This window comes from Oryctolagus cuniculus, chromosome 8, assembly GCF_051225735.1.
Source record: "Oryctolagus cuniculus isolate XC-2025 breed Fujian yellow rabbit chromosome 8, ASM5122573v1, whole genome shotgun sequence".
In the NCBI taxonomy this organism is placed as follows: Eukaryota; Metazoa; Chordata; class Mammalia; order Lagomorpha; family Leporidae; genus Oryctolagus; species Oryctolagus cuniculus.
The window spans coordinates 13,748,111-13,764,700 of record NC_142874.1 but is presented as its reverse complement, the minus strand read 5'-3'; the positions used below and the strand labels follow the sequence as shown (position 1 = coordinate 13,764,700).

Genomic DNA, 16,590 nt, shown 5'->3' with positions numbered 1-16,590 from the left:
CTGGGCTTGTTAGCAGCCAGCTGGATCACGAGTGCAACAACCTGGGCATTTGGGGGTGGGGGCGGGCCGAGCCGTGGCAGAGTGGATGAAGCTGCTGCCTGAAGTAGCAGCATCCCATATGGGTGGTGGTTCAAGTCCCAGCACCTCCACTTCCGTCCCAGCTTCCATTCCAGCTCTGCTGTGGCCCGGCCCAGCAGTAGAAGAGTACCCAAGTCCTTGGTCTCCTGCAACTGTTTGGGAATCCTGGAGGAAGCTGCAGGCTCCTGCTTCAAATCTGCTCAGGCTGAAAATGGAGAGAAGTGGAGAAAGTTTACAGGTGGCACTGATGGCTTGATGGAAATGAAGGCGTGAGAATGATGCTAGGGTTTGACTTGAGCTGCTGGTGAAATGGTGGGTCAGTTATTGCAGGGGAAGATAGGGGGCCAGAGCAAGAGGTTTCATGGGGAAATCAGCAGTTTGGTTTTGATACATTGAGTTTCCTGTGTGTGTGGTTGTGGTTGTGTAAGGACAGATGTTGATGGAATGGTATGACTTTTTATTTTAGACGATTGGGATAGATTTAAATCCAGAGTGAATTTCTGGGAGCAGCTATTGCAGTTATGTAGGTGACACGATGAGACTCTGAACTGGGACAGTGGCTGTGCAGGGGGAGGATGTGCAAGGTCTGTGTGAAATAGGACCAGTTGGCCTTAGTGACAGTTCAGTTGTAGCTACTGGTACAACTTAACCAATTGAACTTAGGTAACATTGGTGGTTCAGGATAACTCTTAGTTCTAATGCTTGGTGATTAGTGGTGCCGGCCTGTCAGGAGAAGGAAGAAGGGAGTGAGTGAGCTCAGCCCAGGAGGTGTGGAGTTTTCCGCCTGTGGGCTCTCGCAGGGAAGACACCTGGCAGCCTGCCTGGGCTGTGAGCATGGAAAGGGAGACTCACTGCTCCTAGGATGTCAGATGTGTGTATGATTGCTTTGGAACCTTAAGAGTTGCTGCTTTAGCTTCAGACTTAGTAATCTGGGGTTGCATTGAGAAAAACAGCATTGAAAGAAATGCTCCCAAAGGAAATTAGATATTGCATTCTAGGATCACAAAACAGTTAGTGCTTTATGATCCACTTGTTCTGCAATCTTCTACTCTAAAGAAATAAAAATGCAAACAAACATTCACGTGCAAAGATGTTTAAAGTCACCTTAGTTGTAATGAAGAATGGGATAAATGCACAGAAGGTAATCCTCCATGTTAGCATGGTCATTCTAGTGAAGGGGTTGTGGTGGCTTTTATCCTCTCCTTTTTGAATGATTGTGATTTACAGTTTTTCAAAACTGAGCATGTCTTCCTTTCTGATGAGGGAGGAAAAATGAAGTTAGGAATAATATATACATGGAAAAGAATAATATATAAGTAAGTAGCAAATTCTGCTGCATCCATAGAGTAAAATGTTAGAAAGCTATTTAGTTTTTTAAGATTGTATGGATGTAAGTAGGTATGTATGTATTTGAGAGGCAGAGTTACAGACAGTGAGAGGGAGAGACAGGGAGAAAGGCCTTCCGTCTGGTGGTTCACTCCCCAAATGGCCACAACGGCTGGAGCTGTGCCGATCCGAAGCCAGGAGCCAGGAGCTTCTTCCTGTCTCCGGCATGACTGCAGGGGCCCAAGGACTTGAGCCATCTTCCCCTGCTTTCCCAGGCCATAGCAGAGAGCTGGATTGGAAGAGGAGCAGCTGGGACTAGAACCGGCGCCCACATGGGATGCAGGCGCTGCAGGCAGAGGATTAACCCACCCACCCACAACGGCAGCCCCGAAAGCTATTTCTTTTGTTATGAAAAGTTTTTAAGTAGGTGGGTAAATGCTTATAAAGTGTTAAGGATCACCTCTTAGTTGAGCCTGTGATTATATGAGCATATACGTCTTCTGTTGGCAAGCTGGCATCAAAAGGGGTTTTCGTGGGATTGATTTTGAATACTTGTTTTCTTATTTTCCAAAATAGTTTTAAATACATTTATTTTCCTTTTTCTTTTTTAATAGATTTTTTGACCTCTCTTTTAACTTGAAAAATTTTGTTCTATTCCTGTTGATGCTACCATTTGAGAAACTACACATATGCTCTACTGTACCAACATACACACATACTTTAGTTTTTCAACTTCTATTTAATAACTATAAATTTCCAAAGCACAATGTTTGGATTATAGCGGCTTTTCCCCCAGTAACATCCATCCCACCCGCAACCATCCCATCCCCCACTCCTTCTCCCATCCCATTCTTCATCAAAATTCATTTGCAATTCTCTTCATGTATAGAAGATCAAATTAGTATATACTAAGTAAAGATTCCAACAGACTGCACCCACACAGACACACAAAGTATAGAGTACTGTTTGAGTAGTAGTTTTAGCATTCATTCACAGAGTACAACACATTAAGGACAGAGATGTTACATGGGGAGTAAGTGCACAGTGACTCCTGTTGTTGATTTAACAATGGACACTCTTATTGATGACGTCAGTAATCACCAGAGGTTCTTGTCATGAGCTGCCAAGGCTATGGAAGTTCCTCTGGAGTTCACCAACTCTGATCTTATTTAGACAAGGCCAGAGTCAAAGTGGAAGTTCTCTCCTCCCTTCAGAGAAAAGTACCTCCTTCTTTGCTGGCCTGTTCTTTCCTCTGGGATCTCACTCACAGCGTTCTTAAATTTAGGTCATTTTTTTCTTTTGCCAGAGTGTCTTGACTTCCCATGCCTGAAATACTCTCATGGGCTTTTTAGCCAGATCCGAATGCCTTAGGGGCTGATTCGGAGGCCAGAGTGCTGTTTAGGGCTTTGGCCATTCTATGAGTCTGCTGTGTATCCTGCTTCCCATGTTGGATTGTTTTCTCCTTTTTAATTCTATCAGTTAGTAGAAGCAGACAGTAGACTTGTTTATGTGATCCCTATGACATTTAATCCTCTCATTATGATCAATTATGAACTGAAACTGATCACTTTAGACTAGTAAGATGGCATTGGTACATGCCACATTGATGGGATTGAATTGGAATCCCCTGGCACGTTTCTAGCTCTACCATTAAGGGTAAGTCTGAGTGAGCATGTGCCGAACTGTACATCTCCTCCCTCTCTTATTCCCACTCTTATATTTAACAGGGATCACTTTTCAGTTGAATTTAAACACCTAAGAATAATTGTGTGTAAATTAAAGAGTTCAGCCAATGGTAATAAGTAGAACAAACAAATACTAAAAGGAATAAAGTAGTAAGGTGTTCCTGGACAGTCAGGACAAGGGCTGATCAAGTCATTGTTTCTCATCTGAGATATTTCTATCACCAAACATTTTCTACCAGTGATATTCAACCTTTTTTTTTTTTAAGATGTATTTATTTATTCATGTGAAAGGCAGAATTACAGAGAGGCAGAGGCAGAGGCAGACAGAGAGGTCTTCCATCTGCTGGTTCACTCCCCAGATGGCCACAATGGTCAGAGCTATGCCGATTCAAAGGCGGGAGCCAGGACCTTCTGGGTCTCCCATGTGGGTGCAGGGGACCAAGGACTTGAGCCATCTTTTGCTGCTTTCCCAGGCCACAGTAGAGAGCTGGATCGGAAGTGGGGCATATGGGATTCGAACCGGCACCCATATGGGATGCCGATGCTGCAGGTGGCAGCTGTATCTGCTACGCCACAGCTCCAGCCCCTCAACCTCTATCGTTTTTACCTTCAGCTTTTGGAACGTTTTCGGCCGTCATTACTTCCAATATTGCCCCTGTTCCTTCCTTTCTTCTAGTATTCCTGCTTTGTGTGTGTCATACCTTTGTAATTGTCCCATAATCTTAGGCATTCCATTAGCGTTTTCCCCATTTCTTTCTTTGGCTTTTAGTTGAGGAAGTTTTTATTGATACACACCCGCTCACAGATTGTCTTCTCTCTAGTGTCTAGTCTGATAATGAGCCCCTCCAAGACATTCTTCGTTTCTGTCTCAGTGGTTGTTTTGATCTGGCGGCCCCTTTTGATTCTTTGAGAGTTTCCATCTATCTGTTTGCATTATTCATGTGGTCTTGTATATCGTCCAATTTTTCTATTACAGTTGTTTTAATAACCCAGTCAGACAGCTCCAGAATCTTTGCCATGGTAGGGCCTGGTTTTGATGCTTGCTTTGTCTCTTCAGACTGCATTTTTCTTGCTTTAACTTTTTTTTTTTTTCTGAAAGCTGGACACAATGTATCAGGTAATAGAAAGCAAAGTAAGCAGGTCACTTAGTGTGAGGTTTATGTTCCTCTGGGTGGGAGTTAGGCTATTTAATGTTTGCTTTGCTGTAGGTATCAGAGGTTTCATTTTCCTTTGGGGCCTTTATTTTGGTGTCTCACACTCTTTTTTGGGGTTTCCCTAGAAATTCCTTCTTAAATAGAACCTGTGTCTGGTATAGATCTGGAGCCCGGGTGATGTGCTAAAGTATTGAAGGAAGAAAGCATGTATAATCTTAGGATTGAATATTTGGTTTCATTGGCCTACACCCCTAGCCTGTAGCTTTCACAATACTTTTCTAGCCTTTTTCTTTGCTCTTTTATCCCCTGTGTAAGACAGCAAGTCTTCCAGGGGCAGGAGTTGGTTAATTGCCCTTCCCCAAGGTCGATTAGGCTCTAAGGTAGAGTGGTCTCCTTGTTCTCAAGTGGAGAACATATAGGCAGGGCTATTTCAAAATGATGGCCTTTCCTCTCCCCTGCGGTCTGTATATGTATGTGTGGTGTACATGGCCCGTAATTTCTTTCTTCAGTCTTCAGGAGAGCGGCATTTTGGTTGATTGCCTATCTTTGCTGTTGTGAAATGAGCTGCAGTAAATATGACTCTTCCATATGCTGATTTCCTTTCCCTTGCGTATATTCCCCGGGGTGGAACGGCTGGTTTGTCTATATTCAGGTTTCTGAGGTTTCTCATACTGTCTCCCACAGTGGCTATACCAGTTTACATTCCCACCAACAGCGGAGCAGGCCGCCTTTCCCCCCCTGACATCCTCAAGGCTGTTGTAGTATTGCTGTGCATTTCCATGATGGCTAGTGACCCTGAGCATTTTTGCATGTGTTTGTTGGCCATTTGGATTTCCTTTCTTGAACCATGCCTGCGGAAGTCCTTGGCCCGTTTCTTGAGTGGGTGGTTTGTTTTGCTGCTGTTGAGTTTCTTGAAAACCTCTGGTAGTGAATCCTTTACCAGCTGCATACTTTGCAGATAATTTCTCCCATTCTGTTAGTTGCCTCTGCGCTTTGCCGAGTGTTTTGCTTGCAGTGCAGAAGCTTCTCAATTTGGTTTTTTGCTTTTTGTCCTCTTCTATTCCTTTCTTTAATCTGTTGTGATTCTCAGATAGTGGACATCCTTGGTTGAAATGGTCCCCAGAGCCTGTATTTTCTTTGTAGCTATGTGGACGGGATTGGTCCTAGACGTTCTTTCTGAGCCACGGCACTGTCTGCGTATACAAAGGCTGTTGATTTTCTATCCTGCCACTTTACCAAACTCTACTCTGAGTTTCGATAGTCTCTCAGTGGAGTCGTGTGGATCTCCTCTGTATGGAATCATGTCCTCTGCCAATAGTGATAGTTTGACTTCCTCCCTCCCAATTTGTATCTAACGTTGAGAAAGGAGAGAAAAAGTACCAACGTGATAACGTGCACGTAGAAAATGCCAAGAGGGACCTCAGACGCTACATTTACGTATTCTATGGTGCTTTGTGGAAGACACGGTTTGTCCTAGTTCAAGCATGCTCCATCCATTAAATGCAGGCCTAGACTGTGGAGGGCGGAGGTTGGGGAGCAGACCTGTGTTCAGTGGAGAACTCTGTAGATCACAGGTGTCTCAAGTCCCTGTGCGAGTGGGTACCCAAGTGTCTGAATAAATAAACTACATTGATTTCCTCATGCGTAAGTCATAGATAATACCACACGGAACGTTTCTAAGGTAGAAGAGAAAGAATGGGTACCAACACCTTTTTTTTTTTTTTTTTTTTGACAGGCAGAGTGGACAGTGAGAGAGAGAGACAGAGAGAAAGGTCTTCCTTTGCCATTGGTTCACCCTCCAGTGGCCGCCGCTGATCCAAAGGCAGGAGCCAGGTACTTATCCTGGTCTCCCATGCGGGTACAGGGCCCAAGGACTCGGGCCATCCTCTACTGCACTCCTGGGCCATAGCAGAGAGCTGGCCTGGAAGAGGGAGCAACCGGGACAGAATCCGGCACCCCGACCGGGACTAGAACCTGGTGTGCTGGCGCCACTAGGTGGAGGATTAGCCTAGTGAGCTGCGTTGCCTGCCACCAACACCTTTTCTAAGAGTGAGTTAAATTCCTTTTCAAATTCTATGTTAATAGGGTAGGTAATGTATATAATATCAAATTGTAATGAACTGTAATAGTTGGCCTTGATGTAGTATTTTATTTAAAGCTATGTCTTCCTTTTCTTAATTTTTTTATTTTTTTTGAAGATCTTATTTATATGAAATTCAGGGAGGGCTGGAGGGAGGGAGAGAGAGGGGGAGAGAGAGAGAGAGAGAGAGAATCGCTATCGAGAGGTCTTCCATCTGCTGGTCTGCTACCCAATTGGCTGCAATGGGCAGGCCTGAGCGGATCTGAAGCCAGGAGCCAGGAGCCTCCCCGGGGTGTACTGCATGGGTGCAGGGGCCCAAGGATTTGGGCCCTCTTCTGCAGAGAGCTGCACCGGAAGTGGAGCAGCCGGGACTCGAACCGGCGCCCATGTGGATGCAGGCGCTGCGGGCGGTGGCTTTACCCGCTCCCCCACAGCGCCGGCCCCTCCTGGGAGCCTTTCCCCGTGGGATCCAGCTGTCTGCTGCCATGCCTGGGAAAGCAGAGGGAGACGGCCCAAGGACTCAGGCCCCTGAACCCAGAGTGGAGCACCGGATACAGTCCCGGGCTTCTGCTTCGGCCTGGCCCGGTCCCGGCCTTAGTAGCCACCTGGGGGTTGAACCCCCAGAGGGACGATCCGTCAGAGAGAGCAAGAGGCAAGAGGGCTCGCGATGCCCGGTGCTCTGCTTCTCTCCCCAAGCGGCTCCAACGGCCAGCGCCGGGCCAGGCAGAAGCCAGGAGGCTTGACCTCCATTCAGGGCGCCCAGGAGGCCGGGAGGCGTGGTCCCTGGGTCACAGCCTGGAGAGGCCGCCCCGCCTGCAGCCCTGGGGCTTCGGACGCTGGACGCGGCAGGCAGCGCGGAGGTGCGTCCCGCGGTGCCATGGCGGCCGCCCATGGGGAGTGCGCCTGCGCCCGGCGCTGTGACCCGGAAGTGGCCCCTTGTGCCCCGGAAGTGGCCCCTCGTGGCCCGCGGCGCTCAGGTAGGAGTCCTCGCGGGTCCCGTCCGCTGCTGCCGGAGAGCCCGCGCGAGCCGTCGGGAGCCGGGAGCCGTCCTGGACGCTGCCGGCGGAGCCTGCGGGAGACCCAGCGCCCCCGGGGTCAGGCCGGGCTCAGAGAGGCTGCGGCCCGAGGCTGCCGCGCCGTTTCCCGGGCGCGGTTCTCTTCTTCGGCCCTTCGTGGAAGCAGCGGCCTTCGCGGGCCCCTGTGCCGCCAGCAGACCGGGCCCCCTTGGCGGTGAGTGATGCGGGGGCTGTTGGGGTTTCCCGCTGCGAGTCTTCGCTGCCGGCGTGCCTGTTGCTCTCGGGTCCCGAAGGCGCGGGTGGAGTCGTGGTCTTGCTGTGCGGACGGTCGGTCTGCAACTTTCCCCAGTGTGCGAGCAGCTGTGCCAGAGCAGAGGGGCTCCGTCTCCTCCTGGAGCGGCCCCGCGTTCCCGTCTGTTTGCGTTTTGATGGCCCAGCCGCCCTGCTCGAGACCCCCGAGACTGCTGACGGGGAGGAATAAGAGCGAAAACGCTCGTCTGTTTCCTGGTCTAGGAGGACAGTTTCCGGTTAACTGGCATTTGGTGTGATGTTAGCGCTCGGTGGGTTTTCAGTGAGAGGCCATTGTCAAGCCGAGGTTTACCTTCTGTTCCTGATTTGATGATTCCTTTTTTTTTTTTTTTTTTAATATCGCCAAAGCGGTGGGAGTTTTTGTGAAATAGGTTTTCTGTGTCTATAGGGATACTTTGTGGGCTTTCCCCATGTTTATTCTGTTCTGTGATATATTGATTGTGTATGGTAGCCATCCTTGCATTCCTGGAGTTGCACCCAGCGTGCTAAGCTTTGGTTGTGCTTCAGGAGCGCGTTTGGTAATATTTTGTTAAGGAATGTGACAGCGCAGTCATGACAGATACGTATGTGCCGTGTTCTTTATGATGCATTTGTTTTGGATGTTGGGAAAATGTTGGTCCGAAGGGATGAGATGGAAGATTTTTCCCCTTCATCTCCTTTTTGGAAGGGTTTGCAAATCACGGGTTTTAACTATCCTTCCCACAGGAGTTCTGTGTTAATAGGCTAGGTGATGCATATAGTATCAAGTTCGATATAAACTCTAGTAGTTGGCCGTGATGTAGTATTTTATTTATAGCTATGTCTCCCCCCCCTTTTTTTTTTTTTTATAAAGTTCTTATTTGTTTATTTGAAATTCGGAGTTACATGCAGAGAGAGAGGAAGAGAAAGTAAGTCTTTCATCTGCTGGTCCTCTCCAAATTAGCGCAATGATGGGAGCTGAGCAGATCCGGAGCCAGTATTCAGGAGCCAGGGGCCCGGTGGCAGGTTCTCAGAATGGAGCACCAGATAAAGTCCCTGGCTTCTGTTTCAGCCTGGCCCAGCCCTGGCCTTTGTAGCCACCTGGGAGGAGGGCGAACCACCAGATGGGCAATCACTGAGAGAGAGCAAGAGTGCTTGCGATGCCCCATGCACTGCTTCTCTCCCCAAGTGGCTTCAAAGGCCAGCGCCGGGCCAGGCAGAAGCCAGGAGGCAAGGACTCCATTCAGGACTCCCAGGAGGGAAGGAGGCAGGATCCAAGTACCTGGGCCATCAGCGGCTGCCTCCCTGGTTCCCAACCTGGAGTAGCGGGATTGGAATCGGCTCTTGGGCACCCCACACTGGACGTAGCAGCATGCAGATGTGTCCCATGGCGCCATGGCAGCTGCCTGTGGGGAGTGAATTTGCGCCCTGCGCTGTGACCAGGAATTGTACCCGTAGGTACATCTCCTGCTCAGCCATCCTCAGATGGAAGTCTGCTCCTCATCTGTTCCTGCCCAAAAGCCTGTTCAAGTCTTGAGGAGCCGTCCTCGATGCTGCTGGCGGAGCCTGAGTGAGACCCAGTGCCTCCGGGGTCAGGCCTGAATCAGAGACACTGCAGCCCGGGACAGCCGCATCAGTTACCTTGCCCTTCTGGAAATGTGTAGGCGCGGTCCTCTTCTTCGGCAGCTTCCGGAAGTCTACCCCTCGGGCCTCGGCTCCTGTTCCAGAGGAGCAGAAACGCTCTTTGGTGAGTTGGGCGCGATGGCCTTGCTGTCGTCACGGGGTAGGTGGGGCCTGGGGTGCAGATAGCAGGCAAGGGGTGTGCATGTGAGGGGTGGAGGGGAGAGGAGGAGGAGAGAGGCGGCCAAGGGAGATTCGGGAGGAGAGAGGAAGGGGGGAGAAGGAAAAGGTGGCGTGAAGGTGGGGTGGCGTGGAAGGAAGGGGAAGGAAGGCGTGTGGGGCAGCGTCGAGGGAGGGCGAGTGTGACAGGAGTGCTGGTGGGCGGGTGGAGGCGGGGGTTGGGAGAGGAAGAACTTTTCCCACGGCCCGGGTTCCATTTTGGAGGTTTCCTGGCCCTGGCTGGAATCAGTCTTGGCCACGTCCGTGAGAAGCGGCCTTGACTCCCGGCCTCTCTTCTCTGGGTGGTTCTGAACTGTAATGTGTGTGCGGGAAAACTGGCCTGGGGCACTCGAATTAACTTGCACGTAATCCGGTGAATTTTCACAGACTGCACACAAGGACTAGACAGCAGAAGCTTAGAGAAACCCCAGGAATCCCTTTGTGCTCTGTTCCAGCCTGTCCAAGGTTCTGACACCTCATGGTAAGTACTGGATTGTTTTTTCTTTTTAAAGACTGGTGTGAAAGGCAGAGTTACTGATGAGGCAGTGGTGGAGAGAGAGTCAGTGTATGGGTTCACACCCCAGGTGGCTACCATGTCCTGGGGCTGCGCCAGGCTGAAGCAGAAGCCAGGTACTTTATCCAGGACTCCAGTGTGGGTTCGGGTGCCCAAGTCCTTGGGCCTCTTGCTCTGCTTTCCTGGGCTTGTTAGCAGCCAGCTGGATCACGAGTGCAACAACCTGGGCATTTGGGGGTGGGGGCGGGCCGAGCCGTGGCAGAGTGGATGAAGCTGCTGCCTGAAGTAGCAGCATCCCATATGGGTGGTGGTTCAAGTCCCAGCACCTCCACTTCCGTCCCAGCTTCCATTCCAGCTCTGCTGTGGCCCGGCCCAGCAGTAGAAGAGTACCCAAGTCCTTGGTCTCCTGCAACTGTTTGGGAATCCTGGAGGAAGCTGCAGGCTCCTGCTTCAAATCTGCTCAGGCTGAAAATGGAGAGAAGTGGAGAAAGTTTACAGGTGGCACTGATGGCTTGATGGAAATGAAGGCGTGAGAATGATGCTAGGGTTTGACTTGAGCTGCTGGTGAAATGGTGGGTCAGTTATTGCAGGGGAAGATAGGGGGCCAGAGCAAGAGGTTTCATGGGGAAATCAGCAGTTTGGTTTTGATACATTGAGTTTCCTGTGTGTGTGGTTGTGGTTGTGTAAGGACAGATGTTGATGGAATGGTATGACTTTTTATTTTAGACGATTGGGATAGATTTAAATCCAGAGTGAATTTCTGGGAGCAGCTATTGCAGTTATGTAGGTGACACGATGAGACTCTGAACTGGGACAGTGGCTGTGCAGGGGGAGGATGTGCAAGGTCTGTGTGAAATAGGACCAGTTGGCCTTAGTGACAGTTCAGTTGTAGCTACTGGTACAACTTAACCAATTGAACTTAGGTAACATTGGTGGTTCAGGATAACTCTTAGTTCTAATGCTTGGTGATTAGTGGTGCCGGCCTGTCAGGAGAAGGAAGAAGGGAGTGAGTGAGCTCAGCCCAGGAGGTGTGGAGTTTTCCGCCTGTGGGCTCTCGCAGGGAAGACACCTGGCAGCCTGCCTGGGCTGTGAGCATGGAAAGGGAGACTCACTGCTCCTAGGATGTCAGATGTGTGTATGATTGCTTTGGAACCTTAAGAGTTGCTGCTTTAGCTTCAGACTTAGTAATCTGGGGTTGCATTGAGAAAAACAGCATTGAAAGAAATGCTCCCAAAGGAAATTAGATATTGCATTCTAGGATCACAAAACAGTTAGTGCTTTATGATCCACTTGTTCTGCAATCTTCTACTCTAAAGAAATAAAAATGCAAACAAACATTCACGTGCAAAGATGTTTAAAGTCACCTTAGTTGTAATGAAGAATGGGATAAATGCACAGAAGGTAATCCTCCATGTTAGCATGGTCATTCTAGTGAAGGGGTTGTGGTGGCTTTTATCCTCTCCTTTTTGAATGATTGTGATTTACAGTTTTTCAAAACTGAGCATGTCTTCCTTTCTGATGAGGGAGGAAAAATGAAGTTAGGAATAATATATACATGGAAAAGAATAATATATAAGTAAGTAGCAAATTCTGCTGCATCCATAGAGTAAAATGTTAGAAAGCTATTTAGTTTTTTAAGATTGTATGGATGTAAGTAGGTATGTATGTATTTGAGAGGCAGAGTTACAGACAGTGAGAGGGAGAGACAGGGAGAAAGGCCTTCCGTCTGGTGGTTCACTCCCCAAATGGCCACAACGGCTGGAGCTGTGCCGATCCGAAGCCAGGAGCCAGGAGCTTCTTCCTGTCTCCGGCATGACTGCAGGGGCCCAAGGACTTGAGCCATCTTCCCCTGCTTTCCCAGGCCATAGCAGAGAGCTGGATTGGAAGAGGAGCAGCTGGGACTAGAACCGGCGCCCACATGGGATGCAGGCGCTGCAGGCAGAGGATTAACCCACCCACCCACAACGGCAGCCCCGAAAGCTATTTCTTTTGTTATGAAAAGTTTTTAAGTAGGTGGGTAAATGCTTATAAAGTGTTAAGGATCACCTCTTAGTTGAGCCTGTGATTATATGAGCATATACGTCTTCTGTTGGCAAGCTGGCATCAAAAGGGGTTTTCGTGGGATTGATTTTGAATACTTGTTTTCTTATTTTCCAAAATAGTTTTAAATACATTTATTTTCCTTTTTCTTTTTTAATAGATTTTTTGACCTCTCTTTTAACTTGAAAAATTTTGTTCTATTCCTGTTGATGCTACCATTTGAGAAACTACACATATGCTCTACTGTACCAACATACACACATACTTTAGTTTTTCAACTTCTATTTAATAACTATAAATTTCCAAAGCACAATGTTTGGATTATAGCGGCTTTTCCCCCAGTAACATCCATCCCACCCGCAACCATCCCATCCCCCACTCCTTCTCCCATCCCATTCTTCATCAAAATTCATTTGCAATTCTCTTCATGTATAGAAGATCAAATTAGTATATACTAAGTAAAGATTCCAACAGACTGCACCCACACAGACACACAAAGTATAGAGTACTGTTTGAGTAGTAGTTTTAGCATTCATTCACAGAGTACAACACATTAAGGACAGAGATGTTACATGGGGAGTAAGTGCACAGTGACTCCTGTTGTTGATTTAACAATGGACACTCTTATTGATGACGTCAGTAATCACCAGAGGTTCTTGTCATGAGCTGCCAAGGCTATGGAAGTTCCTCTGGAGTTCACCAACTCTGATCTTATTTAGACAAGGCCAGAGTCAAAGTGGAAGTTCTCTCCTCCCTTCAGAGAAAAGTACCTCCTTCTTTGCTGGCCTGTTCTTTCCTCTGGGATCTCACTCACAGCGTTCTTAAATTTAGGTCATTTTTTTCTTTTGCCAGAGTGTCTTGACTTCCCATGCCTGAAATACTCTCATGGGCTTTTTAGCCAGATCCGAATGCCTTAGGGGCTGATTCGGAGGCCAGAGTGCTGTTTAGGGCTTTGGCCATTCTATGAGTCTGCTGTGTATCCTGCTTCCCATGTTGGATTGTTTTCTCCTTTTTAATTCTATCAGTTAGTAGAAGCAGACAGTAGACTTGTTTATGTGATCCCTATGACATTTAATCCTCTCATTATGATCAATTATGAACTGAAACTGATCACTTTAGACTAGTAAGATGGCATTGGTACATGCCACATTGATGGGATTGAATTGGAATCCCCTGGCACGTTTCTAGCTCTACCATTAAGGGTAAGTCTGAGTGAGCATGTGCCGAACTGTACATCTCCTCCCTCTCTTATTCCCACTCTTATATTTAACAGGGATCACTTTTCAGTTGAATTTAAACACCTAAGAATAATTGTGTGTAAATTAAAGAGTTCAGCCAATGGTAATAAGTAGAACAAACAAATACTAAAAGGAATAAAGTAGTAAGGTGTTCCTGGACAGTCAGGACAAGGGCTGATCAAGTCATTGTTTCTCATCTGAGATATTTCTATCACCAAACATTTTCTACCAGTGATATTCAACCTTTTTTTTTTTTAAGATGTATTTATTTATTCATGTGAAAGGCAGAATTACAGAGAGGCAGAGGCAGAGGCAGACAGAGAGGTCTTCCATCTGCTGGTTCACTCCCCAGATGGCCACAATGGTCAGAGCTATGCCGATTCAAAGGCGGGAGCCAGGACCTTCTGGGTCTCCCATGTGGGTGCAGGGGACCAAGGACTTGAGCCATCTTTTGCTGCTTTCCCAGGCCACAGTAGAGAGCTGGATCGGAAGTGGGGCATATGGGATTCGAACCGGCACCCATATGGGATGCCGATGCTGCAGGTGGCAGCTGTATCTGCTACGCCACAGCTCCAGCCCCTCAACCTCTATCGTTTTTACCTTCAGCTTTTGGAACGTTTTCGGCCGTCATTACTTCCAATATTGCCCCTGTTCCTTCCTTTCTTCTAGTATTCCTGCTTTGTGTGTGTCATACCTTTGTAATTGTCCCATAATCTTAGGCATTCCATTAGCGTTTTCCCCATTTCTTTCTTTGGCTTTTAGTTGAGGAAGTTTTTATTGATACACACCCGCTCACAGATTGTCTTCTCTCTAGTGTCTAGTCTGATAATGAGCCCCTCCAAGACATTCTTCGTTTCTGTCTCAGTGGTTGTTTTGATCTGGCGGCCCCTTTTGATTCTTTGAGAGTTTCCATCTATCTGTTTGCATTATTCATGTGGTCTTGTATATCGTCCAATTTTTCTATTACAGTTGTTTTAATAACCCAGTCAGACAGCTCCAGAATCTTTGCCATGGTAGGGCCTGGTTTTGATGCTTGCTTTGTCTCTTCAGACTGCATTTTTCTTGCTTTAACTTTTTTTTTTTTTCTGAAAGCTGGACACAATGTATCAGGTAATAGAAAGCAAAGTAAGCAGGTCACTTAGTGTGAGGTTTATGTTCCTCTGGGTGGGAGTTAGGCTATTTAATGTTTGCTTTGCTGTAGGTATCAGAGGTTTCATTTTCCTTTGGGGCCTTTATTTTGGTGTCTCACACTCTTTTTTGGGGTTTCCCTAGAAATTCCTTCTTAAATAGAACCTGTGTCTGGTATAGATCTGGAGCCCGGGTGATGTGCTAAAGTATTGAAGGAAGAAAGCATGTATAATCTTAGGATTGAATATTTGGTTTCATTGGCCTACACCCCTAGCCTGTAGCTTTCACAATACTTTTCTAGCCTTTTTCTTTGCTCTTTTATCCCCTGTGTAAGACAGCAAGTCTTCCAGGGGCAGGAGTTGGTTAATTGCCCTTCCCCAAGGTCGATTAGGCTCTAAGGTAGAGTGGTCTCCTTGTTCTCAAGTGGAGAACATATAGGCAGGGCTATTTCAAAATGATGGCCTTTCCTCTCCCCTGCGGTCTGTATATGTATGTGTGGTGTACATGGCCCGTAATTTCTTTCTTCAGTCTTCAGGAGAGCGGCATTTTGGTTGATTGCCTATCTTTGCTGTTGTGAAATGAGCTGCAGTAAATATGACTCTTCCATATGCTGATTTCCTTTCCCTTGCGTATATTCCCCGGGGTGGAACGGCTGGTTTGTCTATATTCAGGTTTCTGAGGTTTCTCATACTGTCTCCCACAGTGGCTATACCAGTTTACATTCCCACCAACAGCGGAGCAGGCCGCCTTTCCCCCCCTGACATCCTCAAGGCTGTTGTAGTATCGCTGTGCATTTCCATGATGGCTAGTGACCCTGAGCATTTTTGCATGTGTTTGTTGGCCATTTGGATTTCCTTTCTTGAACCATGCCTGCGGAAGTCCTTGGCCCGTTTCTTGAGTGGGTGGTTTGTTTTGCTGCTGTTGAGTTTCTTGAAAACCTCTGGTAGTGAATCCTTTACCAGCTGCATACTTTGCAGATAATTTCTCCCATTCTGTTAGTTGCCTCTGCGCTTTGCCGAGTGTTTTGCTTGCAGTGCAGAAGCTTCTCAATTTGGTTTTTTGCTTTTTGTCCTCTTCTATTCCTTTCTTTAATCTGTTGTGATTCTCAGATAGTGGACATCCTTGGTTGAAATGGTCCCCAGAGCCTGTATTTTCTTTGTAGCTATGTGGACGGGATTGGTCCTAGACGTTCTTTCTGAGCCACGGCACTGTCTGCGTATACAAAGGCTGTTGATTTTCTATCCTGCCACTTTACCAAACTCTACTCTGAGTTTCGATAGTCTCTCAGTGGAGTCGTGTGGATCTCCTCTGTATGGAATCATGTCCTCTGCCAATAGTGATAGTTTGACTTCCTCCCTCCCAATTTGTATCTAACGTTGAGAAAGGAGAGAAAAAGTACCAACGTGATAACGTGCACGTAGAAAATGCCAAGAGGGACCTCAGACGCTACATTTACGTATTCTATGGTGCTTTGTGGAAGACACGGTTTGTCCTAGTTCAAGCATGCTCCATCCATTAAATGCAGGCCTAGACTGTGGAGGGCGGAGGTTGGGGAGCAGACCTGTGTTCAGTGGAGAACTCTGTAGATCACAGGTGTCTCAAGTCCCTGTGCGAGTGGGTACCCAAGTGTCTGAATAAATAAACTACATTGATTTCCTCATGCGTAAGTCATAGATAATACCACACGGAACGTTTCTAAGGTAGAAGAGAAAGAATGGGTACCAACACCTTTTTTTTTTTTTTTTTTTGACAGGCAGAGTGGACAGTGAGAGAGAGAGACAGAGAGAAAGGTCTTCCTTTGCCATTGGTTCACCCTCCAGTGGCCGCCGCTGATCCAAAGGCAGGAGCCAGGTACTTATCCTGGTCTCCCATGCGGGTACAGGGCCCAAGGACTCGGGCCATCCTCTACTGCACTCCTGGGCCATAGCAGAGAGCTGGCCTGGAAGAGGGAGCAACCGGGACAGAATCCGGCACCCCGACCGGGACTAGAACCTGGTGTGCTGGCGCCACTAGGTGGAGGATTAGCCTAGTGAGCTGCGTTGCCTGCCACCAACACCTTTTCTAAGAGTGAGTTAAATTCCTTTTCAAATTCTATGTTAATAGGGTAGGTAATGTATATAATATCAAATTGTAATGAACTGTAATAGTTGGCCTTGATGTAGTATTTTATTTAAAGCTATGTCTTCCTTTTCTTAATTTTTTTATTTTTTTTGAAGATCTTATTT

General features: G+C 47.5%; 1 protein-coding gene across 2 annotated transcripts in view; it reads left to right on the top strand.

Moving 5' to 3' along the window:
- The window catches only part of LOC149124832 (rho GTPase-activating protein 20-like), a 182,198-nt gene that overhangs the window by 76,606 nt on the left and 89,002 nt on the right, over positions 1-16,590 (top strand). Inside the window, exons 1-2 of one of the 2 annotated variants that reach the window (XM_089301898.1) lie at positions 9,070-9,353; positions 9,833-9,926. The exons of the other annotated variant lie outside the window; for it this stretch is intronic. The gene's annotated coding sequence lies outside the window, so the exon portion shown is untranslated. Of the gene's footprint in view, positions 1-9,069; positions 9,354-9,832; positions 9,927-16,590 lie in introns of those variants that run through there. 2 annotated transcript variants of the gene reach the window in all.